This window comes from Bos taurus, chromosome 21 (assembly GCF_002263795.3).
Source record: "Bos taurus isolate L1 Dominette 01449 registration number 42190680 breed Hereford chromosome 21, ARS-UCD2.0, whole genome shotgun sequence".
In the NCBI taxonomy this organism is placed as follows: Eukaryota; Metazoa; Chordata; class Mammalia; order Artiodactyla; family Bovidae; genus Bos; species Bos taurus.
Window position 1 is genome coordinate 17872252 of NC_037348.1, and position 14508 is coordinate 17886759.

General features: G+C 39.7%; 1 long non-coding RNA gene across 1 annotated transcript; it reads right to left on the bottom strand.

The window, feature by feature from the left end:
• Nucleotides 1-6152: 6152 nt before the first annotated feature.
• On the bottom strand, nucleotides 6153-14233 carry LOC112443212 (uncharacterized). Its single transcript, XR_003031532.2, has 3 exons — nucleotides 14108-14233; nucleotides 7727-7910; nucleotides 6153-6528 (listed from the first exon to the last, which is right to left on the bottom strand). It is a non-coding gene; the product is annotated as an uncharacterized lncRNA (long non-coding RNA).
• Nucleotides 14234-14508: the final 275 nt, after the last annotated feature.

Genomic DNA, 14508 nt, shown 5'->3' on the forward strand with positions numbered 1-14508 from the left:
CAAGGTTTCCTTTAGATGATTTAGAAAGTGCCCCTCTATCTCATCTATTGCAAACTTTTTCAATCACAAAGTTTCTGGCAATCGAGTATTTTACTGGAATAAACAAACTTAAATTTTCTACTTATATTTTACATGAGATTCCCAGACTAAAAAGTCACAAAATTACATAAGAGTCCAGAAATCCCTTTCAGATAACCAGTTAAATACTCAGGAGTTTCTAAAATCCAAGAACTGCTTGGTATTACCAGTCAGCTTGGTGCTCTTTGAAGGAATTCAGGTGTCCAGACAGCCATTGTTTCAGCTTTAAATAGAACTGGCAAACTTCCAAAAATATCCATACTTATGGCCATCAACATTCATTTCTGGTGTTCAGTTGAAGCCTTATATATCATTCACAGATACACAGAGCATTGTCTCTGGACTCTGTAAACCACGAGATGCCTCTGTCTTGAGACCACCTACATGCCTTTCCCCAGGTCCCCAATATACAACCTTTAGGTGAATGATAACTTTGGTAAGCAGATAGGCAAAGTATGTGTATGTGTAATTTGGCTTTCTCGAATCTGAACAATCTATTATGCATTTCCCTTTTCACTTTTGTACTATGCTTACAAGGAACCATACCTTCACACTTATATTTATCTTGCCCTCAAATCTAATAAAAAGATCACGAGTAAATGACAAAGAATAATACAATCAGTGTGGCTCACTCCTTTCCATCATGCCAAATACACTGAAAATATTGCTGAGATGTGAATTAGGAGATGTGGTTTCTTGTTCCAGTTTAATTGCTGAGAGTGTGACTTTAGACAAGTAATTTAATCTCTGAAAAACCTTCCAGAGTGAAAAGAAAAACCCTGTCATGCCTTTCAGTTCCGACAACTCTGAACAGATGGGATGATGCATGTAGCAACATACTCAACACTTAAATAAGTAGAAGGGGTCTGTCTATGAATGAAAGAAGAGTGTCAGGTTAGCAATTAGCATTGAGAGGAGATCCATTGAATAGGGGGTTCTATTTTAAGAGATAAGTTTATTTTATAATTGCCAAAAAGCAAGGTGGGCCTCTGATGTTTACTTAGAGATAATCAGTTTGGTTTGATCCTTTTGTTTAAAAAATATTTTCTCTTATAGAAAAATCTCTTCAAAAAATAAGCAATTATTACAGTGTAATTTTTGGCATCTTAAAGGAACACATCCACCTGCTATGACATTAAACTGGGGTTTGCATTCTAGGATTTTGGAATCTAGGAACTAAAATGATAACAGGAATTATCCATGAAAATTCAACATTATTTTTATAGGCATCCACATAAAAAAGTGTTAATTACTTTAATGGAAAAAATACACCAACAAAATGACTAACAGTGTTTTCTGATGATGTTGTTGGTTTGTTGTATTCTCTCATGCTAACATGAATTTTAAAAATTTTTCACATTTTGAAACTTTACATTAAGTGTGTGTGTGTGTGGTTGTGGTTGTGGTTGAGGAGGAGGACTTTGGGTGGAAATGCTTTGAATTCTATTGGGACACATTTTCCTGGAGTTATTTGCTTCTTAAAACAAGTCAATACCATCATTTATAACCATAACCCTGAAGGCATCATAGTTGCCTAAATATATAAATGAAATGAAATGTGCAATTTGCAGAGTGTTTAGCTGAGTACTTTAAAATATGGAATGGTTTGGGGGAATACGTACAAGTAAAAAAAAAACATATGTGATGCTATCTAGGAATGTTTATTAAATGCCTATTTGTGGTTGTGTTTGACGTTCTAAGGGACACAATGAGTGTAACTGTGAAATCACAGAACTATAAAGATGGAAGGAATTTAGTGAGTCTTATGTAGCTTGTACACTTTACTGATGAAGACTCTGAAGTGAAAGATGATGAGTCCTGAGGTCACTAAGCTGGAAAGACATAGGGCTCATACCCAGGATTCCCGAGACCTAGTTCAAAGCCCCTTCCAACACATTCCCTTTAAGAGCCCTCTTATATCCACTATTGCTTATGCATCCTGTGAATTTCCCTAATGTGCTTATAAACAACCAAGCAATTGTCTAAACCCAGTGTTACAGTTTTGTCAACACCTTTAACAGTGGGTTTGAGAAGGAAATGGCAACCCACTCGATTATTCTTGCCTGGAGAATCCCAGGGACAGGGGAGCCTGGTGGGCTGCCGTCTATGGGGTCACACAGAGTCGGACACGACTGAAGCGACTTAGCAGCAGCAGGAGACTTCAGGCCTTTACTAAATCATTTGATTAATGTCAATAGTCCAGATCTTTCAGGTTCTGAAATGGATGACTGTATGGACAGGGAGCTGATTGGACAGTGTATTGGGCCTATATGCAAAGGGTATATGGAGATGCATTCCTTTTTGCTTGCTGTGTAGATTTGCTTGGGAGTAGAGGCCAGAAAATTGTTAGGAAAGAGAATCCTGAAAGTAAATCAAATCACAAGTCTTTAGAGAAAAACCATCAATTAGGTCACATATAGATCACCTCCTGTGGCAAGGATAGGGTTGCTTCTCAGGGACTGGACCTTTGTTTTGTATCTTATCTCCAAATTGCTTTACAAAGACATCAAATATGCACACTCCCCATTCTTCTGTTCCACTGTTTACCATATAATGGCCCATTATGAAGGCTTTGCTGAAGGCAGAAATTAACCTTTTGGAGAAATTTCCTTCCATTAAGTTTAGTTACATGAATCCAGACTGATTTTCTTTCAGATGGGAAGTTTTTTGTTTTTTTTTTTAGCCAGTATTTAAGTGCTCTGGGCTTGACTCTCTATGAGAGACTTCCTGGTGGAAACAAAATTGTTAGCTATGGTCTCCATGGTGATTTTTTTAAGGCCAAGTTTGAATCAATCTTCTAAATATTGAGGCATAATTTGTGAATGCAATTGAATGAATAATAATAGAATCATCAACAATACAGCATTACCTTTAATTCTGATGTTTGAGACTTTCTGCAGACTTGCTCATAACTGACCTTCAAATTGGTTTCTCAGCATGACCTTAAAGGTTGCCCTTCCTCAATCATGTTGTTCTAGCCAAGCAGTTGTGTTTTCTCTCACAGCACTATATATCTGGTTCTTTAAAGAGCAGCTCTATTCCACCCACTCCTGGGTTTTTTCCTTAAATCTGTTCCATTGTAATCCTTCTTATTTTATGCAATTCACGAAACACAGGCTCCCTTGCCCTAGGAATCAATACACTGGAAAGAATTCTGTTTTGAATATCAGGAGACCTAAGTTTTAACTGTCAAAACATGTTCTGTGGCTTTATTTAAGTTTCTCGGTCTAAAAGTCCAGAAAGTTGGGCCAGATCATTTCCAATGTCCTTCGTCTGTAGATTTTATGATGAATCTCAGTCACAGAAACAAAATAATACAGTCATCAGAGAGCACTGTTTTCTTGCTCCATCTTTTTAATAGAATGGTTTTCATCCATTGTCTTTTCAAACGTGTGCTTCAAGTTCAGAAATATGAAATGTAACCAAAAGGTTCTGTGAGCTAATGAGAGGAAGGAGTGAATTCACCTCTCTGAGAAGATGCCTGTTCGGATAAAGTTGCAGAATGGGTCTGCAGGCTCAGAGTGCTGTTAACCACATGTTACCACTGGCAAAGTGGAGCTATCACATAATATATATATATTTTTTATTATCTTTCTTTAAGTATCCAGAAAGCAGTTAAAACAAGAAAAATTCTAATAAATCATCACTGGCCAAGAATAAGTAAGTTAGTTTTAGGGGGTCATCCATTTAGGCCAATAGACCCGAGGGCGTGAATCATCAAATGGACTGAGGGGAGGGAGAATGAACCTGCTGGTGTGTGCTGTGCTTGTAATGGGTTTTCTTCTCTTTTCCTACATGTCCCTCCATGTTAAGCTACACATAGGTAAAAAGGGAGTAACCGGAAAGCAAACTCCCCCCTGAAAGCTCTCCCTCGAGTCACGCATAGCTAAAAAAGTATCTGTTGACTGCTGCTATGTTTTATCTATGTGTTATGGGGTCAATATAGTGTGGTGGCTAAGATTACAGCCCCAGGAACCAGTTAATACAGTCCTCAAAGTACTGCGTGTCTCATAGGTAGCTAACAGTAAATGCTTAATAGGATTAATAGTTGCTGTTGATCCTTGCTGGGCACAGACACAAATTGAAGGAGATAATAAGCCTTCATAGACAACCTTCATAGACAACCAAAGTAAACCCTACGTACATTCATAAATACTTCAAAAACACCGTGTTTGAAAAAAAAATTGTGGTTAAAAGGATAAAATGTAGTTCAACATTCTGGACTGTTCTTCCCTTGGTACCACCCACCACATTGCCCAAGCTTATGTAATTATAAATTGAACAAACATTGGTCTTACATTAAAATGTAAAAGGCATATAATACAGTTACACTGTAACCTGGGTAGCATCGGTCCTCCAAGCCGAAAAAGACTTCTTTTTATTAAGGGCATGAAAATGAACTCAGCTAGTTTTCTCCTGACTCCTCAACCTTCCTACCTTCTAGATGCCTCCATCCTATCCTTTTGACTATGGAGCCCCCTCCTCATGTCTTGTGTGACAGCAGAGAGGAATTAGAGGACCTTGCAGTGTTTAAAAGTTAGCTGGCTTAGACGATAATGTGGGTGCTGTGAGTTACCTTGGGGAAGAAAGTGGTTTTACACGTGACATTAAAATTAAGTGTATGCTTAACATATGTCCTACAAACTTATTGTACTTCCTTTTTCTCCCTTGTCCTATACAGTTGTTATTGTTCAATGACTAAGTTGTGTGCAATGCTTTGTGGCCCCATGAACTGCAGCACGTGAGGCTTCCTTATCCTTGACTATCTCCTGGAGTTTGCTCAAATTCATGTTCATTGAGTCAGTGATGCCATCCAACCATCTTATCCTGTCAACTCCTTCTCCTCTTACCCTTGCAGTTGAAGAGGCTCTCAAGATTCTTCTCCAACACCACAGTTCAAAAACATCAATTCTTCAGCATCCATCCTTCTTTATAGTCCAACTCTCACATCCATACATGACTACTGGAAAAACCATAGCTTTGACTATACGGACCTTTGTCAGCAAAGTAATGTCTCTGCTCTTTAATATGCTGTCTAGCTTTGTCATAGGTTCTGATTAGTTATCTATTTTATAATAATAGTATATATACATCAATCCCAATCTTCCAACTCATCTCCCCTGTCTTGGTTTCCATGTGTTCACCCGTTCATTCCCTAGGTCTGTATCCCTATTTCTGCTTTGCAAATAGGTTCACCTGTACTGTTTTCCTGGATTCCACATATATAAGTTAATATACTATATTTTTCTTTTCCTCTCCAGGGGTCTCCCAGGTGCCAGACATAAAGGTTTTTCTTACAGTGACCCTCTGATTATCTTTACTTTCCCCTCACCCATATGTTTTAAGAGAACTTTAACAAACTGCAGCTATTCACAAACGTGGTGGCCCTGCTTGGTTTTTGTTTTGTTTCAATAAATGACATGGCACGTCCTAGCATGAAGGAAGCATGGTTTCAACTCTGAAATATTACTGCATTTGGCCTTTACTTGGGATGCGGGCCTTTCCGACGGGGACCTTCTTTAGCCATTCATTAAACACTTATGGTGGGAAAAGAAAATTTAAGTGTATGCTTGAATCCAGGGGCTGCACTGTAAGGCAGCTGACCTACTCAGAAAGGCATGGCCAGTGAGAAGGCAATGAGGACAAGGCCCGTTCTAGGCCTGGAAACAAGTAGCTGATGGGAGAAGCTTCTCCGCTGCTACAATCTGGGTGGTGGCAGAGATGCTGAACTCCTCCAGGGGCAAGCTGGGGTCCACTCCTGCTGTTACCCTGCCTTCTCTAAAATCCCTGGGGCCACACCACCCCAGGCAGCAGCACGGTGGTCTCTAACCTCACCGCGTTTCCGAGTAGCCCACGCTCCATCCTCGGCTCTGTTAAGGTGAGAGTTTATGGAAACACTGAGAGCCCTATGTTTGTGTTCAGCCCCGCGTCAGGTCTGAGTGATAATGAAATCTTGTTCCTGTCACGCTGGGGGATTGCAGAGAGCAATCGAGACTGGTAAACAGAGAAACTTACCGTGATGATTGTACGTGGGTTTTAAAGGGCAGGTATGATTAGAAATGTGACTCTAAAAAGGGATTTCAACGTTCCAGATTTATTTCTCTTCCACAACTCTCCTGTCACATCCACTTAGTTTACAAATACAAGCAAAAGAGTTCTAATTTCAGCAGTGGGAAGCTCCGAAACAGCTTGGACGAAAGCAGCCTCATGTCCCGTCCTTCTTGGCATTTGAAGAGCCCTGGCCACCAGCGCGGGACCGAAGGCGGTGGGAAGCGGCTGAGCAGGCTGGAGGCGAGACAGATGGTGATGGATGTGTCCGATGCGTGGTGCATCCGCTAAGCAGGCGCTCCAGCTCGGGTTCCTGTCGTGCGGATTAATCCAGAGCGTGTCAGCCACCCTCGCTGTAGCCCCGCTCTGTCAACAAGTGCTTCTGAGAGGACAGATTCCAAACTGTAAACATAACAACTTGTTTTAAAAAATGACAAGAAAAAAGGAAGAAAAGAAAAAAGAAAAAAGTAAGAAGCAACAGCAAAGCTCTCACTCTGTGGCAAGCCTTGTAGTAGCAGGTGGGAATTCTAGACGTCTTTATTCTTGTGGCAAACTGGCTATTATCTGGTGCATTCTGGCACGTTCTCTGAGCTGGACAGCTCCAAGGAATCCAGACTCAGCATCATACTATATACGAGGCTTTATGCCAGCACTTTCACTTAAGTACTTAAGTATAGGAAGAATGTTAGCAGGACTATTAACATTTTCTTTTCTTTCAACCTGTGAAGTATCATATGCCATCTACTACCTGTTGTTACTGTTTCGTCACTAAGCCCTATCTCTTTTGTGGCCCCATGGGCTCCTCTGTCCCTGGTATTTCCCAAGCAAGAATACTGGAGTGGGTTGCCATTTCATTCTCAGAGGATCTTCCCAACCCAGGGATTGAACCCACATCTGCTGCATTGGCAGGTGGATTCTTCACTGCGGAGCCACCAGGGAAGCCCCTATTATTTCTATTTGTTACGTGGCTCCATAGGGAGCAGGGTAGGGATTGGATCATTTAGTCTCCTAGCATTCCTTGTTGTGAGAAATTCAACTTTTGGGGATCCCAGCCAAAGACAAGGTTATCCAAAGACAATCCCAATAAACCCGATTCCCAGTTTCCCAGCATCTATGGGAAGACTTGTAACCCAAATCTGGTCAATAAAATTGAAATGGAAGTCTGCTGGGAAAGGGGTGGGAAGAAGTAATCTTTAAAATGCTTGCTTTTCTGATGAACAAAAATGGATGTGGTTTCCAACAACTTTTACTCCTTTCATAGACTTCCTGTCTCGTACTCAGATACAATGGCTGGAGCTGCAGCAACCTTTCTGTGATCAGAAGATAAAGGCTATGAGTGCCAGACCCAGTAGACCTACTAGAGCTGACTCACTGAAACAACAGTAATTGCCTATTTCTCCTGCTGTTGTGGGAGAAAAGCAATATCTTGTTTTTTAAAGCCTGTGTAATCAGATTTTATACTATAGAAAGCTAAACCTTTCCTACTCATATGGTGGGAAAGGATGGAACTATTCTTTATCACTGGAGGGAGATTCGGCAATTGCAAGCATCTAGCCTAAGATGTATAACCAAATTGAGATTTGACCCAAGTAATTATCACCTTGTGGGGATTTGGGCAAAGCAGATGTGAAGTCTCGAAGCAGATGGCGGAGTTCTCTTAATTGGGGGGATCAAAGTTGAAGCACCACAAAGTCTTTTAGGGATACTCTGGCAGTTTAGGTCTGGGTATATAAAAGCAGACTCTGTCTTGGTAGAGATTAACAGATCCAAGAAGGAAGACTGATCTTTAAGAAAAAAAAAAAAATTGGATTTTACAAAAAAATCTTCATTTTGCCATTACTCTACAACATTGACTTAGTTTCTACTGTACAGAAAAGTGACTCAGCTGTACCTATACAAATATCTTCTCTTATTTTGTGGATTTATTTCTCATGTAGGTCATCACAGAACACTGAGTAGAGCTCCCCATGCTGTATGTTAGGTTCCCATTGTGTGCGTGCTACATCGCTTCAGTCTTGTCTGACTTTCTGCAGTCCCATGGACTGTAGGGCTTCCTCTGTCCATGGGATTTTCCAGGCAAGAATACTGGAGTGGGTTGCCATGACCTCCTCCAGGAGATCTTCCTGACCCAGGGACTGAAGCTGCGTCTCTTACATCTCCTGCATTGGCAGGCAGGCTCCTTACTGCTAGCACCACCTGGGAAGCCCAGGCCCTCGTTAGCTGTCTGTTTTATGCATCATAGTGTATGCATGTCAATCCCAATTCATCCCACCCCCCGTCCCCCTCTTGGTGTCCATACACTAGTTCTTTATGTCTGTGTCTTTATTTCTGCTTTGCCAATAAGTCTGTCATACAGAATGAAGGAAGTCAGAAAGAGAAAAAAATATATATTGTATATTAACACATGTATGTGGAATCTAGGAAAATGTGTAGATGATCTTACTGACAAAAGAAGACTGAGCTTCTACACTAATTTGGCTTCATTTTTCTGGGGAACTGCACTAAAACAAAACAAAGACAAATTTTTTAAAAAAACTGTCTTCTCTCAGGACCTCAGGGCACGAGTCATTTTCAGGCAAAAGCGGAACTCCAGCATTGCCCTGCTGTAAAGAGCCCGATCTAAAGCCTGCTTCTCATGCCATCCCTTATACTTCCCTCTCTCCATCTGGCTCTTGCTTTTTGCCACTTCTGACATTTCCACATTCTCCTGTTTGCACTTCTGCATAGCCTTTCTAGGAAGTATTTCTCCCCTCAAGCCTAGTATAGTGCCTCCCTACAGAAGTACTGCCTCGATGCTTTGCCTGCCAAGTCACTTCAGTCATGTCTGACTCTGTGTGATCCGCATGGACTGCAGCCCCCTAGATTCCTCTGTCCATGGCATTCTCCAGGAAAGAATACTGGAGTGGGTTGCCATGCCCTCCAGGGGATCTTCCTGACCCAGGGATTGAGCTCACATTTCTTATGTCTCCTGCATCCGGCAGGTGGGCTCTTTACCACTAGCACCACCTGGGAGGCCTTTACTCTGCCTGAGTTGGGAATACTGAACCCCACTACGATGAGGGAAGCCAACCAAATGTGCTGGCCTTCATTTAGGCTGGATTTTGATGCCAATGGAGGTGCAACAGTTCTTTTAAACCTTTATTTATTTATTGGCTGTGCTGGATCTTTGTTGCTTCATGGGCCTTTCTCTAGTTGTGCTAAGTGGGGGCTACTCTTTAGGTGTGGTACTCGGGTTTCTCATTGTGGTGGCTTCTCTTGTCGCAGAGCAAGGGCTCTAAGGCACACAGGCTTCAGTAGTTGCGGCACTAGGGCTCTGGAGCACAGGCTCAGTAGTTGTGGTGCATGGGCAGTAAACAGCACAAGCCTTGATCTCAAACTGGGAAATGTACCCTGTTCTCTTCATTAAGACCACAGTGCCAACTCTGAACCCAGAGACTTGGTAACTCAAATGCTACTCTCCTCTTTAAGCTCCTCCCCACTAAACACACACACACACTCACTCACTTCTCTCTCACTCAGTACACAATGGTGTAACCAGAATAAGATGACAGTAGTGAACACACTTGGAAAAAGAAAGGTGATGGAGGCAGCAGATACTGATCATAGTGATTCTGCTTGAAAACTGTGAAGATTTTTAACCCCTGGTGGAGTGGAGTTCTAGTCAAGTCTTGCACATGCTCTCTAGAAAGTTTCATTTGTCCATTTCCTCTCTATTCCCTCCTGGCTGTAGGAGGGGTTCATCAGAGGTCCTAGAATTGTCTCAAGTTTCAGGCAGAGCCATTTTGCAAACTTGTATCTTCTTAGATTCATTCCTTTGAAAATGTAGCTGGATTCCAATTCATTGACTTTCACCCAGCTCCATGTGCTAGTAATCGGGCCTTGATAGCTTCCGAGATATTATATATTACAGTCATTAGCCTACTTATTTTTGCCCTCATACCTCTCTCTCAACTTAATTAAAATTACCTTAAAGCTCTCAGATTCCATATGATCTTTGCCCTGAATCATTTTATCCCTCTACAAGGTTAGTCTGGACATTTGTCATTCAAAGTCTTTTCCAATTTCTTCTCTTACAGTTTGAGCTTCAGAAATAGTTTTCCAACCCTACAAGGCTCCACATTTCCAGACTCTTTCTGTTTCATTCCAACTCATTTCTGCTTGTACACAGGTTAATTTATTCAGCTCATGTCTTTCTTATAACAACTTTCCTAAATTCATAGTAGTAGCTAATATATCATTAATAACAGTTATTTAAAAAAATTTCCCTAGCATTGCAAACTTGGGGAAATGTTCTGTTCTCAATGTTTTCATTGTTAAGCATGGATCATCTTTTCAGCCTTTATGCCCTTACCAATATCACATACATCAAGCTTCTGTCATGTGATACCCTATTTTTGGAAATGATATTCATTTTAATTAGGATAAGTAAGTTTTTCTGTTAAAGCATACCAACCTTCAAATCTCCATGACTTAACAGAATAAAGGATTATCTCTCATTTAATTCAGGTAAGATACAGATGAAATAACCTTCTTTCTTCCCCAAGTTACACATCTGAAACACACAGTCTTCAAGATCAGCATGGCAGAGGAGGAGAAGAAACATTTTGTCTAGCTTCTTGAAAAGGGAACCCCACCCACACTGTTGGTGGGAACATAAATTGGTACAGCCACTATGGAGGCAGTGTTGAGGTTCCTTTAAAAACTAAAAACAGAGTTACAATACAATCCTTCAATCCTACTTCTAGGCATATATATGAAGAAAATTATAATTTGAAAAGATACATGCACCCCAATGTTCAAGGCAGGACCGTTTACAATAGGCAAGACATGGGAGCAACCTAAGTGTCTATCAACAGAGGAATGGCTAAAGAAGATATGATAATACAATGAAATATTACTCAGGCATTTAAAAGAAACAAATGATGCCATTTGCAGAATATAGGTGAACCTAGATACTGTCATACCAAGTCAACTAATTCAGGCAGAGGAAGACAAGTATCATATAATATTATGTGGAAACTAAAAAGTGATACACATAAGTTTTTTTACCAAACAGAAACAGACTCACTACCATAGGAAATAAACTTCAGGTTACCAAGGGGAAAGGGGCAAAGGGAGGGATAAATCAGGAGTTTGGGATTAGCAGATACAAACTACTATGCATAAAGTAGATCTTATAACAAGATCTTACCATATTTCACAGGAAACTATATTCAATATCTTAAACTATAATGAAAATAATCTGAAATTAATATCTATTATATATGCAATATATATGTATGTACTACATATTATATATACATAACTGAATTAGTTTATTGTACTCCAGAAACTAACACACTATTGTAAATCAACTAAACTTCAGTAACAAAAACACAAAAACTCACAAAAAATGTCTTCTCGAGATAGAGTCAAGGCAAGTATGTTTCAGATTTAAGGATCAACATGTGCAGAGAAAGCAAATTTTAGGTTAAGAGTCAAGAGACTAACTCAAAATTGTTTCTGATGATGAAAAGATGCATTCCAAGATATCATTACACTGGACTTCTTTTTGTTCCGGCTTTTAGCAATTTTGAGGACATATGGAATTCATGGGAGGAATGGAATAGGGAAGGACAGAAATACAGTATTTGAAATATTACAAGAACATTTAGTACCTACAGACAGGAGCAGAATATTTTTTTGTCTAACTTTTGCTTTTTATTTTTAATTTTCTTTATTTTTAATTGGACGATAATTGCTTTACAATATTGTGTTGGTTTCTGCCCTATATAGACATAAATCAGCTGTAGGTATACACATGTCCTCTCCCTCTTGAACCTCTCTCTCACCTCCCACCCCGTCCCATCTCTAGAGGCCACAGAGCATCAAATTTGAATTGCCTGCATCATACAGCAGATTTCCACTGGCATCTAATTTTACACATGGTACTGGATATGTTTCAGTGCTACTCTTTCAATTCTTACCACCCTTTCCTCCCTGACCCCCTGCTCCCATGTTCACAAGTCCATTTTCTGTGTCTACATCTCCATTGCTGCCTTACAGATAGGTTCATCAGTACTATCTTTCTAGATTCCATATGTGTTAATGTGTTAATATACAACATTTGTCTTTCTGTCTCTGATTTACTTCACTCTGTGTAATAGGCTCTTGGTTCATCCACCTTATTAGAACTGGCTCAAATGTGTTCTTTTTCATGGCTGAGTAATATTCCGTTGCATATATATATATATATATATATATATATATACCAAAATTTCTTCATCCGTTCATCTGTCAGGGGACATCTATGTTACATCCATGTCCTAGCCTTTGTAAATACTGCTGCAGTGAACACTGGGGTACATGTATATCTTCGATTAAGGTTTCCTAAGTGTATATACCCAGGGATTCTTGGGTCATATGTTAGTTTTATTCCTAGTTATTTTTAAGGAATCTCCATACTGTTCTCCATAGTGGCTTTGTCAATTTGCATTCCCACCAACAATGTGAGTGGGTTCTGTTTTCTCCACTCCCTCTCCAGCATTTATTAGAACTAGAATATTTTTAATGCCTTCACTGTCAGAGATGAATATATGTGTTTCACATTACTTAGAAAACAAGTTTAATTAATCATTATCTTTCACTTAGTTCTGCCTTCAGGAGTTGCTTTAAGGGCAATTATTATGGATCACCAAGATAGAATGACAATATAATTTATTGACCAAACTTGGACACTTTTGTGAGTGAAAGGCTATACTATAAATGCAGTGGGGCAACGAGTGTTAACCAATCATATCCTGGGAAAACAGGGATATATGGTGTCATGGAATTTCTATAAAAATCATGAAATGTTCACATCCATATTTATAATGGAAAAGTAAAAAAGTATGATATTAATAAACAAATAGGTATTCTAATTCTCATAAAATTATCTAATGCACAGTTGATAAATGAAGTTATAAATAAAACATTTGATACCATGAAAAGAGTTCACAATACATTAAGATATGAGAAAAGTTAAAATTTGATTTCTATTCATAGTGTGGAGGAAAACAGTGTAGACTTTTACAGCATATTAACACTGTTCAACTTGAAATGCTGAACGGCAGAATGGCGTGTGTGTATGGTGGTGGTGTGTGTGTACTTTTTCTTTACTTAATCATATTTTCTAGCTTGATTCATTCTTACTAGTCAGCAGTTTAGGGAGTCCTGTAAAAAGTCTTTAAAAAGTTACTTGTGGACTTGAACAAGGTTTTTAACTAGTGAATTCAGCTGAAGGGCAGCTCAGAGTCAAAGAAGAATAATTCTTCCCAAACGTATAGCACTTCCACTTTAAAGAGCTTTCATGTGCATTATCTGATTTGATCTACTCAACAGCAGACAGGTATTATAATTCTCATTTTACAGTTTCAGATTTGGAATTTCTGAAAGATTAACTTAATTGCCCAAAGTCAAAAAGATGTTTGGAGATAAGGTGGGAATATAGTTCCTGTCTCTCAACACTGAGTCCAAATTTCTTTCAAAGGTAGATTCTTGGCGCCCTCCTGGCTCGCTGGCTGTGACCTGAAATTTTATTACAGACAGCGCTGAGGGGCTGCTATTGGGTTAGAGGGGATCTCTGGAAAATTTGTCTTGAAACTTCATATGCACTACTGATGTACTTAGCAGATTGGGTCCTGCCTGATCACCAGAAAAGTAAAACACTGAATTTAATAAAAATTCAATGCTAGTCACATAATCTGAAGGCTTGATTGTGTCTGAAGGGTGTAACATTTAAGATTTATTTTTCTTCCTGGTAAGATTTACTCCAATTCTATTTTATATAGTTTAAAGTATTAGCTTAGCTTTTCCCCCATAAACAAAAACACAGGGTCACAAGCCTTCTATTCATTTATAATAAACTTGCTATCATTATTAATGTATCTTAGGGGATGTTCATAAAGAGTGTGTGGGTGGGTGAAAGGAGTTAAGCATTAGTTTGGCTTCCTTGATGGCTCACCTGTAAAGAACTGGCCTGCAATGCAGGAGACACAGGAGATGCTAGTTCGATCCCTGGGTGGGGGAGATGCCCTGGAAGAGGAAATGTCAACCCACTCCAGTATTCTTGCCTGAGAAATTCCATGGACAGAAGAGACTGGTCGGCTACAGTCCATGAGGTCACAAAGAGTCGGACACGACTGAGCGACTGAACAGGCAGGCACACACGTAAGCATTAATTTAGCCTTTGCATGCCCTCTGCTTATGACTCAGAAATGTGCATCTTCTCATTTAGGTTTGTGAGCATACTGTTTGTCAGGGCTCAAATCTAGCCAGGAATATTTAATTAATCAGTTAGAAACATGAAGATCTGCCATTGTTATTTCTTTGGAAGTTAAATGCTAAATTTGTGAGTGATGGAAA